This window comes from Dryobates pubescens, chromosome 7 (assembly GCF_014839835.1).
Source record: "Dryobates pubescens isolate bDryPub1 chromosome 7, bDryPub1.pri, whole genome shotgun sequence".
Classification (NCBI taxonomy): domain Eukaryota; kingdom Metazoa; phylum Chordata; class Aves; order Piciformes; family Picidae; genus Dryobates; species Dryobates pubescens.
This window is the reverse complement of record NC_071618.1, coordinates 32,055,792-32,076,000: the sequence shown is the minus strand read 5'-3', so window position 1 is coordinate 32,076,000 and position 20,209 is coordinate 32,055,792. Positions and strand designations below refer to the sequence as shown.

The following is a 20,209-nucleotide window of genomic DNA, read 5'->3' as shown; positions in this document are numbered from 1 at the left end:
AACATGTTTCCTGCTTAATGCCATGGTATTTTTGACTGTGAAGTCCAGTAATAAACAGAGCAAATGAAATGTTTGCTAGGCAAGATCAATTTTTAAAGCTAATCACAAGCCTATATTCAGGTTTTCAGATATTTTCATGTTGACATAGTCATACATAATTTCTGTCACTATGCCTTCACCTTTCAGCATACATGGTGTTCAGAAAAAAATAAATCTGATTATACATATTAAATAAGAATAAATGTGGTTATTTTAGCATCTTACCATCAGTAAATTAAAGAAAAAAACAGTAGTGCCTGAGTGAGATTGCACCTAGGATGGTTGAGGAACAACCTCTCCCAGGAACAGTGAATGGGAGAGCATGGGGCAGGGATTGTACCCAGCAAGCTGGCAGCATGCAGGTATGCTGCCCTGGAGGACAACCATGCTGGCTTACTTAGATGCTGGCTATCCAGTAATTCTTATTGCCTTGACACAGTCCAGGGCATATTTATTGTAGAGGGAGCTTCTGTAGCAAACCCAATAAACCACATCAAAGACTCAGTTGTAATTTGTATAATTTTCTGCTAATAAAACATGTATTTTTTATTATCTGGAGCTATATATGTGAGTAAACCATTACAATTTTCAATTAATAAAAATAAGCTCGGTCTAAGGACAAGAAATTTATTTTCCCCAAAGATTTTGGTAATGTAAATGCAATGTAAATGTAAATGCATTTTCTACATTAAACTTACTGTCACAAATGGTGTCCTGGGCTGTGTCACATTTTAGTCAGCCCTTGGAACTGCACCTTTACATCACACTATTCTGACAAGACTTTTTGACAAACCCTTGGTGTTATTTAATTAGTGGGTTTTTTGGGTTTGTGGTTTGTTTGGCTTTTTTTGATTGGGGGGTGGGAGGAAGGTATAAAGTGTTTCCTTAGGAAAAAAAGTCTGAGGCAACTTCCAGAAGAAAAGATTATAATGAAGTACCCTGTCACAAATACCCAGTGGAACTGAAAAGTGAAAACAGAAGATGATTCATTACACTTGTCTGCTTACTGATGATTGTTTGAAAGGTCACCCAGAAGAAATATGTCCTCCAAACCAAAAAGGTAGGTCTGGTAAATAAAATTACACTTGTAGGACAAAAAAAAATGCTACACTTATAACCTCAGGAAAATAAGTTTTTCATTCTTCTACTATGCAGATATCCCTGTTAAAACACACTGCCTGTCCAGTGTGGGGGGGGGGGAGGGGGGAAACATATATAAATCTTTTATTTCCTTCCTTTATATTTAAGTTCACAGATATTCAGACTTTTTGTGCAAATCATTTTTCACTCAAGACAACAGACTTTTTTTCTGAATAAATCTATTAAGATGTGTTGTGAACACTTATTATGATACGAATCTACAATCTACAAAACAGTCTTGAGTGATTACTTTAAGTTTCCTCTACTCTTGGATGCTTTGCAATCCATACTACATTATACCAAATCTTTGCTGTAATTGCTGTCCTGCCACGTTTCCAGTGAAAAATATTTCCATTAAAGATGCAGCATGGACTCAGTTCAGAACAGCTCTTTCAGCTAAAATCAGTGTTGCTACACAGGCTGAGAAGTAGTAAGGTTACCTGAATTTAACAGAATCCAACTGGAGAATCTAGATCAAGGTTCTGCCCTTTCTTCTTAAAGAAACTGGTTATGAAATATGAAGAATTTTGAGCTAATGTAAAGTCTATGAATAATAGAAAGAATTCCCTCAATTAGTCACTCCTGCATGAGAATGTGCTCTAGGGTATGTTCTGAATTCATAAATGAAAAAGAAACTCCACAAAGGATTTACATGGACAAATTGTATAGTGTCTCAAACCCAGAAATATTCAGCATGCATATTTTCTTTGAAATACTGCATGCATGCTTCTTTTGTCCTAAATATGTCAACAGTTCTGTGTTTATTTTATGCACTGCAACACTAAATACCTCCTCAATTGAAGAGATCACGGTTGCATAGCAGCATGTAGGAGCCAGCTGGATGTTTAATGATAACAGAAATGTTTTGCTGAATGATTTGTATTATAATACAAGGATACACAATTTAGAGAATGGGTTCTTTTTCAGATTTACATACGTGGCTGTGATGTTAGCAGAATCCTCCTGAAGCTGGAGGTTTAGTAAATAGAGGAATGATTGTTAATGATAATAAAAAGACATAGTCTGTCTTCAGAGAAGAAGCAGCCCAAAGAACTTTTCATTTAAATTACTACATTTCACAGAAGCTGCAATGGGTTAGCAGTCAATCTGCTTTCCCAATCCCCAACTATTTACACAGGCAGGAGGGAACATAACGCTCAACCCTCTGGGTTGAGATAATGAACTTTGGTGAGAAAAATGAGATAATACAGTGGACATTCACCTTAGCTTTGCAGAAAAAGTGCAGAAAATGCAGAAGCAGCAGCAGAAGCCAGAGAATTAACCTCCCCACCACTCCCAACCTGTCGCAACTCAGCAGAAAAAGACCAACATACCAAAGCTAGAAAACAAAAGCAGCTGCTGGAATGGGTAGCTTCTCACATTACAAACTGAACTTCAAGCCCCATACTATTTTGTTCTAGCCAGCACTTTCATTTTGAACTGGCATGACAGTAGTATGGCTATCTGCTTCAGATTCGACACAACACATGGCATTCTCCAGCCCTTATTCTATACCATCAGCGTCATGTGCAGCAGCAATTAACATCCAACAACATACATCACACATCATTCACTGACCATTCTCACTCAAAATGAGACTGCTTTGCAGTACACAAAAGATGTCTCATTGCAGATGCTCCTGATCTCCACCCTGTTCCAATACAGTCAGTATAAATCCATAACCAGTCTAAATGGAGGAGCTGTGTTTCCATCCCTGAGTCAGTTGATTCTGGTGACTCCTTCCACCCCTCCAAGTGAAAGAAAATTATGGCTTGCATTCTCATGCTCTGCTTCCAACACATCCTGGTGTTGAGGTCCCTTGTCACACCAGAAACACAGATGGGTTCCACTCCTCATCATTTGATGGCATCAGATTACACTGTGTGCCTGTGCCTACTAAAGCTTTATACTCTTGTAGGTTCAGCTTGCCAAGCCATTGGTTCCATACAGTCCAGTAATCCCAGCTGTCCCTCTCCTCCATCCAGTTGGAGGCAGGGCCCCTCTAATTCCGACTGGAATCACTTGCATCTTGAGAAGGTACTTTGGGAGTCCCCTCAGGAGAGTCAGAAGCAGTATCAGCTTGTCTGCTCTTTGTGGGTGACTTTCCACTGGAAATCAAAGCAGCATTCTTTGCAGGAGAATTCCCCTGTAATTCATATGCTCATGCAGCCAGGACAGAAGTGGGTTTTCTGTCCCACTTCATGTCCTTCCCATGGTTACAGAAGTAAAACCACAGGGTATGCTGTGCTGTGTACCTTCCAGATTTTCTCATTTGGACAGGGGAGCACCTGTGCTTCATGGCTGAAACACAAGACTGCACTGGTGGGGAATAGAACATGTTCCCCAGTAACAGTTTCTTCACAGCTGAAAAATAGGCCTGTACAGAGGAAGAAAGACTTCCCCTGCATTGCTGGGGCCTGCTAGTCTAGTAATTTCTTTCACCTTGTCTTCAACCATCTTACAAAAGTAGAGATAAAGACCAAACAAGTACCCCTGGCTCTTTCTCTTGTTCCCATGATGACCTTGGTTCATCCTCATCTGGGTCTGGGCAATCCCAAGCACTGATACTGGCTGGGCAGTGACTGGCTTGAGAGCAGCCCTGAAGAAAAGGACTTGGAGGTGCTGGTGGATGAGAAGCTCAACATGAGCCTCCAGGGTCCACTTGCAGCCCAGCAAGTCAATCACATCCTGGGCTCCATCAAGAGAAGCCTAGCCAGGGAGGTCGAGGGAGGTGACTCTCCCCCTCTACTGTGCTCTGGTGAGACCCCACCTGGAGCAGTGCATCCAGTTCTGGAGCCTGTATTACAGGAAGGATCTAGACATGCTGGAACATGTCCAGAGAAGGGCCACAAGGATGATCAGAGGGCTGGAGCACCTCTCCTATGAGAACAGACTGCAAGAGTTGTGGCTATTCAGTCTGGAGAAGAGAAGGCTCTGAGGAGACCTAATAGTGGCCTTCCAGTATCTTAAGGGGGCCTACAAGAAAGCTGGTGAGGGACTTTTTGTGGTGTCAGGTAATGATAGGACTAGGGGGAATGGGAAAAAAGTAGAAATGGGCAGATTCATATTGGATGTTAAAAAGAAATTCTTCATTATGAGGGTGGTGAGACACTGGAACAGGTTGCCCAGGGAGGTGATGGAAGCCCTATCCCTGGAGGTTTTTAAGGCCAGTCTGGATGTGGCTCTGAGCAACCTGATCTAGTGTGAGGTGTCCCTGCCATTGTAGGGGGGTTGGAACTAGAAGATTCTTTCATTCCTTTCCAACACTACTATTTCACATGAGCGAAATGACACTCGACCACAGTGAAGGGGAGACTCAACAAGAATAGTTATGCCAAAGAAGCAGTGAATGAATTACTCACAACTGGTGGTACCCAAGTATGGAGCGCTGCTGCTGGGTATTAGAGGCTTTGGGGTGCTCGTGAGCCAGACACAGATGGTTTCTGACAGAGATGCCACGCTGGTCTGGCTTCAGCAGAGGGTAGGCTGTTAATGATGTTATTGTGACAGGCGCTTGCTTTGTCCTCTGGAAACTGAGGCACGGAAAAATCCTGGTCGCAAGGGGAAGCAGGCTTGGCTCTGACTCCTAAGCTCGTGGCTTCTCTCATAGCTTGCGGTATGTATGCTCGTGGCTTTATCCCAGGCACTGGACCGGGCAGCTTGAGGCTATGCAACTCAAGGCAAGTTCAAGCCAGACAAGGTCCAAGCAGGTTCGAGCATGCAAGGCTTGAGCAAGGCACAGGCAACTAGAAATCAGCCTGTATATAAACCTTGCCCAAGATCGACTGGGCCAACAGGGCTCTGAAACCAGCACACAGTTACCCAATATGTTGGGGTTCTGCCAGGCTGTGGCCAGAACACATGCCCTTACCATAGATACAAGGCTGTTTACCAGACACGCATGGTCCTGTCCCCTTTGCTCCTTTTCCCGCATTACCCTGGCTTTCTGCAGGAAAGAGGAGGGAGTGGGACCATGTCTAGACACCATAGTGTCTGTCTGGGTTTGTGCTGGGGTCGTTTGGCCCTACTGTAACACAGGGGCAGCTGATATGGGCAGAAGCTGGCTCTCCATTGCAGCTGCCATGATTGTTGGTCTGTTTGTAGGTCCAGAAACATTCTCTTGCCCCTGTGTGCTCTGAACAGTAATGAGTATTTGATAGGCATGGGCCAGGCCCCAGTACATCACAGTGACTTCTGTCTCTCGGAAACTTGCAGACTGACACAGATTTTTTTCCCAAACATTTCACCAGCTTCTCAGGATTTTGCTCTTTTTCAGGGGTTAAATTCCAAACCACTGGAGATGACCACTGTCCTAAGGATTTACTTATATTTTCCTACACACCCTGCCCCTCACCATTGTTCAGCAATGGGACAGATCTCTCAGTGGTGTTTTTGGAAGAGTCATGTATTGACGTGAACAAAACCTAGCATGCCAGTAACCAGTACAGCAACAGCACAGCTCTAAGCCACTCCCCTAAGGTAACACAGCACTAGAAGGAGTACATACAGGACACCAGCTGCCCCCAGAAAGCAAATACATCAATATAGTGAACACAACAGAATAAAAGAAAAGCAGACTTCTATAAAACTCTCTTAACAAGCCTCAAGCCTTAATTGAATCCTCTTGTTATCTTGCTTCTCATTATCACAACCCTTTCACCTCTTGTCAAAATCAACTGTTTTAATTGGAAGGAAAGTAACACACGACAAAAACCCCAACCATCTAAGTTGAGATAAAGAGCTTTAATGAAGAAAATGAGATAATACAATGCACAGTTACCTTAGCAAGTGCAGCAAAATGCAGAAACCAGCAAACTAACTCCCCAACCCCTCCTGTCCTGCATCAACCTAGTGGAAAAAAGACTAACATCCCAAAACCAGAAAGAAAATGAAGCAAACAGAAGAGGAAGTAACTTTACACCAGCCAGCACTTTCCTTTTGAAGTTGGCATGATGGCAGTATGGTATGATTATCAGCATCAGATTCAACTCAACCCATGACAGAAGCCAAAGAAATCTACTTCAATTTAATGGAGTAAAGAAAATGAACATTGTAAGTAATAAGCATCTTAGTTCTTTTGGGCAATCTCTGTCCAATTGCTGAATGTCTTCTGTCTGTGGCTGGTAATTATCCATCTTTAACCAAAGTCCTAAATTTCATCAATGATAGAAAACCTAGAATAATAATTAGAACTAAAATTAGAAGAAGAAAAGAATAAATTTCTGCACTGAGACCATATAAAGCACAAGACTTGTATTATATAATTGCTTGATCATAATTCTACTTACAGGACACATTCAAACTCTTGTATGCACTCGTGTATGGATAAGTGTCTTTTTACACATATGTACTTTGATACAGCGATAGCAGAAATAGTTTAAAGTGAATAATTAAGCAAAAGTATTGACATCTTTCTGTTAAACTTAATCAAACTTCACAGCTCACTAGTCCTTTCTACTTCATTTTTAAAGTCTGATAACACTGTCTTAGAAATTGTGTCATATTATTACTTCAGCATCTTTCAGTTCTGAAACAATACTGCACAATACTGTGAACACGTGGCGACTTACTAAAGGTAACAGTGCTCCAGCAAATTCTTCTAAAAGAAAAATCTGTCCATTACAGTGCAATCATGACCAGGTACACAGCCCTGATCAATAGGAAAGTACATAGTTGCTGTAAAACAGTTCCACTAACCAAGGTAGTAATCCACCATTTTAAAGAACCAACCAATTAAACACTGGATAAGGTCAAACACTATTGATCATAGATTCAAGTGAAATTCCTTTTATTGTTTTTCCTTCTTTTGATTTTCCTTGAAATGCAAGTATTATTTAGTTCAAAATACACTTCCTTTTTTTTTGTCAGTGGCTGCACTTACATTGCAATAGCATACGAGTGGTCTCACAGAACTACATAATGATGCATTGATTTCAAGATCAATACTGCTACAAAACCTTGGAGACAGGAAAATAAAGAGGAAAACATATTTTTTCAGAATCCATTAATGATCTAACTTCTGCAGTTTTTAAGCATCAGGGTTTGACAATCCCATGAACTTTGCTAAAAAAATAACAGATAACAGTATTTTTGTAATTGAGCAGTACTAATAAAAGCTAATTTCACACTATGGACAGTGGAGAAGGACTATAGCACTATATAAGGAACAAGAATAAGGTTTTCTTAATTAATATCTTTCATCATGTTAATGCTATGCTACAGTCTAGTCCTGTTCTTCAAATATACACAAGATATCAACTACAGCTTAAGTATGCTATGCACGGCTCTTTTGTTTTGTTTTGTTTGGGTTGTTTTTTGTTTGTTTGTTTGTTTCTTTACTTCAGTGTGACAAAGTAGCTTTCACAGTTTGGAAAGAAGAAATACTAAATTCAGATGCAAAACTGCTTGCAATAAAACCCGCATTTATTACTCATCATTTTTCTAATTTTATTCTTGGGCAAATTTACACAAAAGGCAATTTTTTTATGAATCATTTTTCTTACGCATTCTTCTGGGACTTCTTATCTGCAAAATAGTTAGGATCTTTCATCTGCCCTTTCAGAAAACTTTTAATATCACCAAAAAAGGGAATTAAAATGTTCTCTCTCAGTTGGTAAGGTCACCTCCATGCCTTGTGCTTTTTTTTCTTTTTCCTTTTTCTTTTTTCTTTTTTTTTTTTTTCCTTGCAAATCTCCTTCTCTCTGAACACAAAGTCACTTTGATGAAGTGTCACACTAGCCAGATATGCCCTCATGTTCCTGAATGAGAGTCTTCAGCCCATAGAAGGAAAACGGAAACCCTGAATTCTTGCCCTTTCTGCAGTTCTGTGTGGAACACCTACCTTTGAAGCTCCAAGCAGGTAGGGAGGAAATATATGCTGCAACAGACTTCTGGGTTTTCCAATTTAAAATAAGCAAAAGAGTTCTGCCACTCTGACAATTGTTTTTACCAGCAGCTTTTTTTTTTTAAACCTTAAGCAGCTGACTTGATATGAAGTTGATTATAATGTACTATGAACACTGATAAAGGAGAACAGCATTCTGTATCTTATGCTTTTACAATACAGTGATTTATTGTGTTTAGTATGGATCAGTCCTTCTGTTTTGCACATTTTCCTTTTCAAACACACTTAATGTGTTTTCTTAGCTTTTGTCTAGCTCTCTAATATCAGTTTCATTTACCTCAATATAATAAATAAACTCTTGCTTTCTGCTGCATATTCAGGCATCTATTAAATTAGTCTCAGTATCATATTCATTCTCATCTATCCACAGGTAGAATGATATGCTGGTGTATTGTTATCTGTCTGTCTCCAGAAAGCCCTGAACAGAGACATGGAAATATCACATATTTGGAAAAATGCCACCTGGCACAAATCAGTCACTAGGTGGTTGAATATGGTGAAGAGAAACAACGGGCTAAATAGAAAATTCACTTCTTAGAAGCCAGCAGTGTATCTGGCTTTCATATTAAAGAGGGAAACAAAATATTTGTTGTAGTTAATCACTGTGATGGTATTTAGTATTTCTTTTTTCTATTTTTCTGTGTCTCAATGTAATCTGTTATAACTTGCCTGGTAAAGTTTTACTTCCTTGTCTCTCTTGGGCTTTGTTTGGTTTTATTCCCCTTTGGATTTTTGTTTGTTTGCTTGTTTTGGTGTGTTTGTTGTTGTTGTTGATAGCAAAATGAATAATTAGAAAGGTTTCATCCTGTTTTTATTAATAGAGGCACTGGTACTTTTTATGGGACTACAGAAATCACCACAGACAACCACTTTATACAACACTTCCAAAATTTACTTAAAACGCAGTATAAAAATGACCAGTCTTGTTTAATATCTTTATCAATTATCTGGATGAGGGTACACCCTCAGTAAGTTTGCAGATGACACCAAGCTGAGTGGGAATGTTGATCTCTCAAACGTAAGAAGACTCTACAGAGGGATCTTGACAGCCTGGTATGATTAGCTGAGGTTAGTTTGTGGTGGTTCAGGCTGGGTGCCCCCCTGCTGCTGCCACATAAGACACACCTCCAGTGTCCCGAGGATCCAGCCCAGTGGGTGGACACAGAAAGCTGTGTATTTCATCCCATAATGTCCTGCTCCCTACAAAAACCATCTGCAAAGTCCTGCACTTCCTCTTTCTTCCCTCAGTGCTCCTATGGACATGGTCCCTATCTGGTAATGGCGGGGGGAACCAGTTAGCTCTTAGTCGGTAGAGCATGAGACTCTTAATGTCAAGGTTGTGGGTTCAAGCCTGTAGTGGGCAGCATCCTGCTGGACAAGGCCAGTGGTGGGGGAGTGGAACAGACCAAGTCAGTTTCCCAGGAGGGAAAACACTCTCCATGGAGGGCAAAAACTCCCACAAGCCCTTCCCCCGCTGTTTTCACGGTGGGTGTAGCGCACCACACAGTTGTATGAGGTTTAACAAGGCCAAGTGCTAGATCTTGCATTTGGGTAACAGCAATCCCATGACACTACAGGCTTGGGGAAGAATGGCAGGAAAGATGCCCAGCAGAAAAGGGCTTGCAGATGATGGTTGACATGAATCAGGAGCGTGCTCTGGTGGCCAAGAAGGCCAATAGCATCTTGGTGTGTATCAGGAAGAGTGTGGTCAGCAGGACCGTAATAAAATATATTTGTATTTTACATTTCTGGTGTTGGTATCTTCAGACACAGCTGTAACTTATTTACAAAGTATATTTACAGGTTCTGTTATTTGATTGTGGGTAATACATTCCACATGCAAGGAATATGAAGACAGTTTAAGCAAAATCGTGAATTCCCAATGCAGTGATACAAATTGGAAGTAGAGGCGCTGCAACCTGCGGTTCCCGCAGGGAGAGTTCTATAGCAAATTAGCTGGGGACTCATGGCTTGCTACTTTTGTCTGGTATCTTTCCAGGTGCTGTAACTGTAATTCAAGTGGCTCTTGGTTCAGAGAGGACTAAAGGGCCTCTTTCCTCTCATGTGCTCAGTTTTTCCAAAAAAAGATCCATTTGCTCTTCCAGACACCTCTTTTAAGATGATTCTGTGGTACAGCTTGAACCAAGTGTGAAACTTGTGTGACCTTTGAGATCATCAAGTCCAACCTGTCACCTAACACCATCTAATGAACTAAACCATGGCACCAAGTGCCCCACCCAGGTTCCTTTTGAACACCTCCAGTGATGGTGACTCCACCACCTCCCTGGGCAGCCCATTCCAATGGGCAATCACTCTTTCTATGAAGAATTTCTTCCTAACATCCAGCCTAAACCTCCCCTGCTGCAGCTTGAGACTGTGTCCTCTTGTTCTCTCACAGGTTGCCAGGGAGAAGAGACCAGCCCCCACCTAGCTACAATCTTCCTTCAGGTAGTTGTAGATAGCAATAAGGTCTCCCCTGAGCCTCTTCTTCTCCAGGCTAAGCAACCTCAGCTCCCTCAGCCATTCCTCACAGGGCTTGTGCTCCAAATGCCTCACCAGATTTGCTGCCCTTCCCTGGACACGTTCCAGCAAATCAACATCTTTCCTAAACTGAGGGGCCCAGAACTGGACACAGGACTCAAGGAAAAAAAAAAACCATGCAGAGGAGCTCAGTCCCAATAAGAAGGCCCAGCCTGCACCCACAGACAATATTGGAGTGGTCATCAACTCTCTTCCTACCTAACCAGGGGGCCACCAGGCCCCTCTGCCTTTGTTACCACCACTATCACCTGGTGTGCATATGTGGACTCACCAGTGATGAGAGGATCTCTCAGCCTACATGGGCTCATCTTAGGGTTTCTGCCTTTCCTGGGGGGGATTAAAATGGGGAGTGGGTGGGGATGGCAAAGTGGCCACACCTGGGGTGGGAGAAGACTCTAACAGAGCCTAGGTGCTCTGGGATTTGAGGGGAAAGTGGGGTGGCAGTGGGACCACTTTTCTCCTCTTTGCCTTAAGAGGAAAGACCACGAGAGAGGAAACTAAACTAGGAACAGCAAACTTTGGCACCAGAACTATAGTCTTATGTCGCAGGTGTTACAGTAGCAAGTGACCCTGACCTGCATGGTACATGAAATTTCTACTGAACTCCTACTCTCTGTTACCCTCTTACACGCTTGCTTCAAACCTAAGGCAATGGCAGTGAGATAGTCCATTTTGGCAAGCTATAAAATGACAGTGAAAGATGATTTGCAAGAAACAGAATATTAAGTAGAAAGTCAAATGAGTTGGTACTCCAGCTAAATTTGATGTGACGAGACATATGCAATAAACTCCACAGGCGTAAAATTAGATTGCATTTACTGTACATCATCTCACCTATGCTTGGCCCACAAATTCTGTTCTACTGAGATCACTTTGAGAGTGTTCCAAATCTCTGAGCAGTTGTCAAACATCTGCCTTTTTTATTATTATTTTTTTTTCCCTGTAAAGGAAAGCCAACCACAAAAAAAATTGTTATTGTTCTTCATCATGTTACTTTTATTCCTGTATGGTCAGTCAAGATTTTCCAGTGGCACTTGCAGCTAAAAAGAGTCTCTAAAAAGATTTGCACATAGAATTAAATGCTGTTGTATTTGGTTTTGTTTTGGTTGTTTTTTGGTTGTTTTTTTTTTTAACTCAATGCAAATAGTATGTGTAAAATGAAATTTAGCACATGTGAAAATCCTTGATAATAATTTATATTGCTAATGAATGCAAAAGTGAACGTTTTCTGCCTTTGCTACACTGTATAGTCCAATGCTTGTTCTGAGGTCATGATTCAAAATTGTCAAGGAAGTCAGATATGCCAATAGTAATCTTAATTCTGAGAGGACCCTGGCTAGAATTATAGGACAGTAAAAAACAGTAAAGAAAATGGAAGATGCACTGATTGCACACTAGCAATACTTTAACACAAAACTGTAATCCTCAACAATTTGTAACAGCAGAATTTTTGGTTCACTAATCCAGTCCAAGAGGAAAAACAAAACAAAACAAAACAAATCAAAAAACAAACAAATAAGAAAAAGCCAACCAAAAAAACCAAAATAAATAACTACAAACCCCAAACCAAAACCATAACATATCTCCGCAGAAATGCTTCTCCTTAGCTTAGCTCATCAGGCACATTGCTTTATCCACTGCTGTAAACAAAGAAAAACTGCCTGTGCTCTATGTACAATCCTGAAGCTCCATTTGATTTCAGCAATTTCATGGTTCATGTACTGGCTGAAAGAAAATTTCTCCCCAGAAGACTATGTGCATGAAGCACTGCCAATCTCTAATGGTTAAAACCATGAGTCCTGGATCAAACTTCATGCTAGCTTATGAAAACCCCAAACCAAACCACACCACTACCACCAAAACAAAACCCAACCACCCAACCAAAAAAACACCAAACAAATAAACAAAGCAAGCAGAATGGGGGAAAAAAAAATGAAAAATGAGAAGAAAAAAGAAGTCATATTTATAGGTTAGATATGCCTTCCTCTCAGTTTTTAACATAACTTTTCATTTTGAGGTTTCATTCTCTGATTACAAGATAATTAAACATTTGTATATTTCTGTAATGAAAGATTGCATATTCATTCATATTCCTATAATTTTGGACTTTTAAGAAAAAAAGCTTTCAATCACAAGACTTGATGGGGTGCTTGGTGCCATGGGTTAGTTGTTTAGGTGGTGCTGGATTGGTTGATGGGTTGGACGTGATGATCTTGAAGATCTCTTCCAACCTGGTTTATTCTATGTATTCTATGAACATGCAACCCTACAGAACTACACTTGACCTTCTACTATATGAAATGCCCAGAAATGATGTGCTTAGATGAAAAAATTCAACAGACTATAAAGATTATAAAAAAAACCAAAACAAACAACCAAGAATGCAACATTCTACTGTAGCCTAAATTCAGATCATCTAACTTTTCTTAGCAAAGCATTCCCACAGAACAAAGCAATTAGAAATGCTGAGCAGAACAATAATGAAAGTGTTGCTGCAGCTCCTTCACAGAATGCTATGGAATTTTGTATTCTCTTGCCCACACTATTATTACTGATTTATGGCTTCTTCGCTACTGGACAGTACGCAACTTGCTAATATTTTGCGTGACAATAACTTACCATTCTAATTTCCTGGGCCTTCCACTGCTATTAAGAAAATACAGGAAACCTTCTAGTGAATGGCATCAACATGTACTTATTCAAATCATTTTTTTGGTGGGGTTTTATTGTTGTTTGGTTGTTTGCTTGTTTGTTTTTGTGTCTTGTTCATTTGTTTGCTTGTTGTGTGGCGCATAAGTGTTAAGGACTTTCAATAGTGGAATAATACCTCAACTGAGCTGGGGGATGTGCAGGCTTTTTAAATGCTACCTATTGCACTATTAAGTGGAAAATAAATACGAAAACCAACACCAACAAAACCAAACAACCTAATGGCTCTTCATCATTTATAGAGAGACAGAGAATAAATACAATAGAAAGAAACAAGAAATCACATTGCTTAACACTTAGGTATAGTTTTGCCATATTAAAAGTGTAATGGAACAAGGTTAGGATGATCTTAAACTGTTGTAGGAAGCTAATGTATTTTAAAATGCCTACAATTGCACTGAGATTTGTGTAATTTTAGAGGATTCATGAACTTTCATTGAAATGCAGTAGTATAAATCTGAGTATGGATTGTAAGGTCAGACTCACAGAGGGCAAGCACGTGACCATTTTAATATTCCCCTACTTAATACTTCTCTAGTTCAACACACTTGGAAATGCTTATAGCAGAGAGGGATTTTTTTTTTTAAACCAGATAAACTCAGGTAAAACACTTAAATGAAAATGGCCTAGTTTAATAAATAAAATTTTAAAAAAATAAAAAGGAGGAAAAAAAGGAGAAGTGATGTTGGTCAGAAATTTTGAAACAAACCAAGCTGTTAATCAGCAAAACACTTAGTGTTGTCATGATTAAAAGCCTAGTTAAATCCAAAATTCAGTCTTATGTATACATTGTAATTACCTGCAAAAAGTATAGGTTTAATTTAAATATTAAGAAATGACAAAAATCTCAATTTAAATACTTCAGAATTTCAAGCTAAGAAGCATACTAAAGAACTTCCACTTCAAGCAATTTCTGGTTAAAGAAAATAATGTTATTTCTCTCAATTTAAAATGTGAATGTAGTCACATAACATTTCCTTAATTTCCAATCCTAATCTCTCTCTTTTAAAATATTTATTATAGTTTAATCCTAAAAAGTGCACATGCTAACATATTCTGTAGAATAAGACCCATTAAATTGTTTATAAGCTAACACACGGAGCCAAAAAGGATTTAATTACAAATCTGAAATAAGTGATTTTAAGAACTATTTTCTACTTCATACGAGCAAGCAGTGTGCCGAAGTGGCCAAAAAAAACCAAACAAACAATGGCATCCCGACGTGTATTAGAAATGCTGTCTCCAGCAGGAATAGGGAGATGATTGGCCCCTTGTACTCAGCTCTGGTGAGGCCACACCTCAACTATTGTATTCCGTTTTGGTCATCTCAGTACAAGAGAGATGTTGAGGTACTGGAGTGAGTGCAGAGGAGGGCAATGTCGCTGGTGAAGGGTCTGGAGAATAAATATTATGAAGAATGACTTGAAGAGCTGGAGCTGTTTAGTTTGAAAAAAGAGGCTGAGGGGAGAGCTCATTGTTGTCTACAACTACCTGAAAGGACATTGTGGAGACACTGGTGCTGGTCTCTTCTCACAGGTAATTGGCAATAGAACATGAGAGAATGGCTTCAAGCTGCAACTGCGTAGGTTTAGACTAGACGTTAGGAAAAAAAATTTCACAGAAAGAGTGGTCAGGCATTGGAATAGGCTGCCCAGGGAGGTGGTTGGGTACCAACCCTGGATGTGTTTAAAGGTGTTCTGGATGTGTTGCTTGGGGATATGGTTTTGGGGTGAACCTTGCAGAGCAGGGTTATCAGTTGGACTGGGTGATCCTGAGGGTCTTTTCCAACCTGTACATTTTTGTGATTCTGTGATTTGTGAAAATAGAAATAAATACAGTGTGATGCCTGCTATATATGTATAAAGATAACAATAAACTCATGGCATTGAAAAGATATAATTGAAGCCTGTACTTTTTCAGTAGGAGTAGTGAATGAAGAAATGATTGAAGAATGTTTATATATCAGAATGAAAACTGAGTGTAAAACTTGGCTCATGGTTCAGAACACTTTATTAGTAAACTGAATTACCATAGTAAAAATAGAATCACTGTGGAATCAAACTTCTCAAGAGAAGAGAGCTAAAACAATACCAAAGGCAGTAACATCAAATGCTTTAATGCATATGTATATTGTAGGATGATGATATAGTGTCAAGTGCATTATGTATGAAATGTTATTCGTAGAATTCAAACACAGAGTCCATGGGCCGATGATCTCTTATAGTCAGGAGCACATCATCCTGACAATCTTTCAGTGCATATTCTTACACACTAACCAAGGAATGGTTACAAAATTTAAAGTTCATTTGAGGAGACAAATCTCCCTAACCCATCCCATAAAATAGGTCCCCTCTTGAGAAAGCTATAAAATCATCGTACTTTGAGAAACCTCTAGAAGTCATCTAATCTCCTCTTTTGTGTAGGTGGTATCAGTTATATTTGTGGCTTTTTGACAGATGTCTGTCTCACCTGCTCTTACAGCCCATCAGTTACAGAGACCTTGTGATCTACTCAAATAAATTATTTTAGTATGCTTCCCTGTGCTGCTAGAAGATTTTTGCACTTCTTTAATATAAAACTTGTTTGCTGAATAATTTCTTTGTCTTTTCACTGTTTTCATGGAGGACGGATTTTGCAGCAGTCTGTTAACGTATTTTAAAAGGTTCATATCCCACCGTCATCTCCTCTTTATGATAAATCTAATTTCCAGTCTTTACAAACAGATCATTGTTTCAGAATCTCTTCTTGATCTCTTCTGTAATCTTTCCAAATGCACTGCATACTTCAAGTTAGGGTTCTGCTTAGCATGAACTGAAAGAGCTTATTTCTTTCCATGGACTATTAAGGGAGCCCGGGGTTATTAGCCTCCCAAGGATAAAGTTAATCTTTGTGAAGCACTGAAGTAAATAAATTGTATTTTGCAGTTTCTTGCTAGATGTCTGCAATGTAAGGAACATTGCTTCTAAAATAGCTCCCTGACTGTTATTGTATGGTAAATGATGTGAATGACTTGTTGCTATGTTCACAATACAGATGGTCTCAAAATCCACAGTGGTGTGGCTTTATTATGTGACTTGGTTCTGAAGTGTGCTACTCAGCTATTTTATTAAACTTACCATGTGGAATACTTCAGTTCAACAGATGGAAATCTCTAAGTCATGTTATGAATCAGACAGCACTCACTGGCTACAAACTATATGAAGAAAAACTTCACTGAGAAATATTCAGGCCCTGTATCTTAGAACATCTATCCTCTCATGCAGTTCTTTTACTAATCATTATTTCATTGAGAATACATTTTGTTTTCTGTTTTGTGTGTAGCTCCATCCTGTTCTTAAGCAGAGGTGATTTTGTCTTGTCAGGATATTATTTTATATCATCAAGATGCAAATTCTAAAGATCCCCCACCTTTGGCTCATAGGATATCTAACACTGTTTATTGCCCCAGGAAAAAACAAAACAAAACAAAACAAACAAAAAAAAGAAGTCCAAAATTAGAAAAAAAAATATATTGCTGATCACAGCCACTATTTCCTCAATATTGCTGCCTGTGGGTTAGCCAGTTTTGGAGGACCATGGATCTATTATATCTACTCTAAAGAGTTGAGGAAGACCATATACATAGAATGAATATCACTCCTGTCCTTCAGGACAGTTTGAAAGGTACTACCGCAATAAATCAAAACACTTGCGCAATCTATAAAAACATATGACAGTTACAATTTTTCCACTTGTGTAGCAAAGTCATCATTCATAATAGTGAAAACACACAGGATGTCCCTAAGGGAAAAAAAAAAAAAAAAGGCACACCCTTAGGAGCCCTATCACAGAATCACAGAATCACCAAGGTTGGAAGAGACCTCAAAGATCATCAAGTCCAACCTGTCACCACAGACCTCATGACTAAACCATGGCACCAAGTGCCACATGCATTCCCCTCTTGAACACCTCCAGGGATGGTGACTCCACCACCTCCCTGGGCAGCACATTCCTGGCAAAAAATTAACATATTTCTGGCTATAAAATTGGTGAGGGGGTTGTGTTATTTCAGTACAGAACCAATGAAGATGAATTGCATCCAAAAAGAAACATCCAGAAGACCCATCATGGAAGCACATGGACTCAGAAAATCAACACGCATGATAATGAAAACGTACTAGTGTGCTAACTGTTGTTGACTGTCTGTGACAGTTTAGGCTGTGCCTTTAAGAAAAAGATAGCTGCACAATTCTCTAGCTGAACAGTCAGGTGTAAAAAGGAAAACAAAAGAAAGATAATTCTAAATGAATTTCATTGGTAGATGAGCGGGATGCAGCTTTATGATCTTACATTCTGTTCTTAGACTCTCTTTCTGCTGGAATGCATGCATGCTGCCCTTGGACAGAGACTGTTAATCGGCAAATGAGATAAGAAAAACTAACTTCTTAACAACACTTTGAGCTAACTGAAATTCCCCTAACATCTCTACTCTTCTCTTTTCTTCTGATTAACAGTGGAAAAAAGGACAGGAGAGTTTGGGGGGAGGTGATGTGGAATCCTCCTCCCAAGGAGGATTTTTGTGTTGGTTTCTTTTTGTAAATTCTTGTATAATATTGTAACTACTGTATATTGTGTATGTATTCATTGCTTTCCATTATTGCTTGTAAAACACAGCTTCATTCTCTTATCTGACTGCGCTCAGCCGAGTTTTTGTTGGTGTCTGTGGGTTGAACCATCACACTACAACACTGTCCATTGCAGTTGGTTGGTTACCTGTGGGGACTATCTCATGCGGGAGAAAGGTTAATAAAGCCTACACACTCAATGAATTCAATGTGAATCTTTCTCCTGACGTCAGCAGCTTTTGAATTTGGCCCTAGAACAAAAAGGATTGTATGAGGGCATCTTTTTGATAGTGTTTCTTTTACTGTCTTAAAACAAACAGCTTTGAGAACAACAGAGGTAAAGATGCACTTTTGTGTATCTCCTGGATGAATAAAGCTGTAAAGTAATGCTGATAAAGTATGAAAGCAGAAAACAGCAAGGCATGTTATTTCCTTGTAGGTGATATTAATGGCAAGTTATAACTTCAGCAATGCACACTTCTGCTTCAGTGATTCAACCAAGGTCATGCTATGCAAAATGGAACTCACACTCCAGATGCTGAAAGCAGAAGAGTGTTTATTAATCTCAAGATGTGGTGTTTACAAGGGGTTATCGCATTCATGGCTGCCATACAGTAGATCTCACAGATCTCTTTATGTTGAGCAAATGTTGATTGCAAAAACAGGTGCATTGTTATTATACTTGACAGAGCATGGTTTTGATATTTTTGAAGTAGATGTTTCCACATAGAGAACTCACAAATCTGCATCACAATAGAATGAGGGCAATTGCAGTCTTCCATAATTTAAAACATATTTCAAGCTAACCATTTTGAGTGATTTGAAAATGCACTAAAACCAACCTTAACTCATGTACTTGAAAAGTACTCAAATTTACAAAGGAATAATCCAAGGTAAAAGTGACTTGTATGAACTGTAGAATCTGGTATCATCTTCTCCAGCTGCTACCATGCAAACATATATATGTTATTTCTATTCCCAGGAAACTTAACCCTGACACCAGAAACAATTATTCCAGACCTACCAATTTATTTCTTTTTTTTTTTTTTTTTCATTGCAATTGTAAAGTTTTTACTGGTAACAGATTCAAAAGCCAATTCTTTGACACAATCTCTGACAAGGGAGAGCCTTTTAGAGCAAGCTGAAAACAATTCACACAAATGGGATACCACTCTGCTTTCTCAGATACTCAAGTTAAGATCTACTATATTCTAGCTGATGAGATAATCTGCATAATAACATGCCCCTACTGTGTGTTTCTACTGCATCAATACAACTCTTGATCTACACAATATCACTATCAGCATGTATTTAGCAGATAGGACCAGTACTAATCTCACAATTCCACTACTAGAGTCCTTCTTTTGTTCCAAGTTTCACATTTTAAAAATAACTGCATAATTCAAACCAGTCTTTCTTCTACATACTGAAGTATACTACACAGCAATACAATGCTTTGAATTTAATATATGAATGGGAGTTGTGCAGATGATCTTTCCAAAATAGAATATACATAGAATATACATAGAATAAACCAGGTTGGAAGAGACCCTCAAGATCATCACGTGCAACCCATCAACCAATCCAACACCGCCCAAACAACTAACCCATGGCACCAAGCACCCCATCAAGTCTTCTCCTGAAAACCTCCAGTGATGGCAACTCCACCACCTCCCCAGGCAGCCCATTCCAATGGGCAATCACTCTTTCTGTATAGAACTTTTTTCTAACATCCAGCCTGAACCTCCCCTGGTGCAGCCTGAGACTGTGTCCTCTTGTTCTGGTACTGCTTGCCTGGGAGAAGAGACCAACATCCGTCTGTCTACAACCTCCCTTCAGGTAGTTGTAGAGAGTAATAAGGTCACCCCTGAGTCTCCTCTTCTCCAGGCTAAGCAACCCCAGCTCCCTCAGCCTCTCCTCGCAGGGCTTGTGTTCCAAACCCCTCACCAACTTTGTTGCTCTTCTCTGGACTCGTTCCAGCAAGTCAACATCCTTCCTAAACTGAGGGGCCCAGAACTGGACACAGTACTCGAGGTGTGGCCTAACCAGTGCAGTGTACAGGGGCAGAATGACCTCCCTGCTCCTGCTGGCCACACTGTTCCTGATGCAGGCCAGGATGCCATTGGCCCTCTTAGCTGCCTGGGCACACTGCAGGCTCATGTTCAGTCTACCGTCGACCAGCACCCCCAGGTCCCTCTCAGCCTGACTGCTCTCCAGCCACTCTGACCCCAGCCTGTAGCTCTGCATGGGGTTGCTGTGGCCAATGTGCAGA

General features: G+C 39.9%; 1 protein-coding gene across 3 annotated transcripts in view; it reads right to left on the bottom strand.

Moving 5' to 3' along the window:
• The window catches only part of PCDH9 (protocadherin 9), a 759,181-nt gene that overhangs the window by 34,124 nt on the left and 704,848 nt on the right, over positions 1–20,209 (bottom strand). The window lies entirely within an intron of this gene.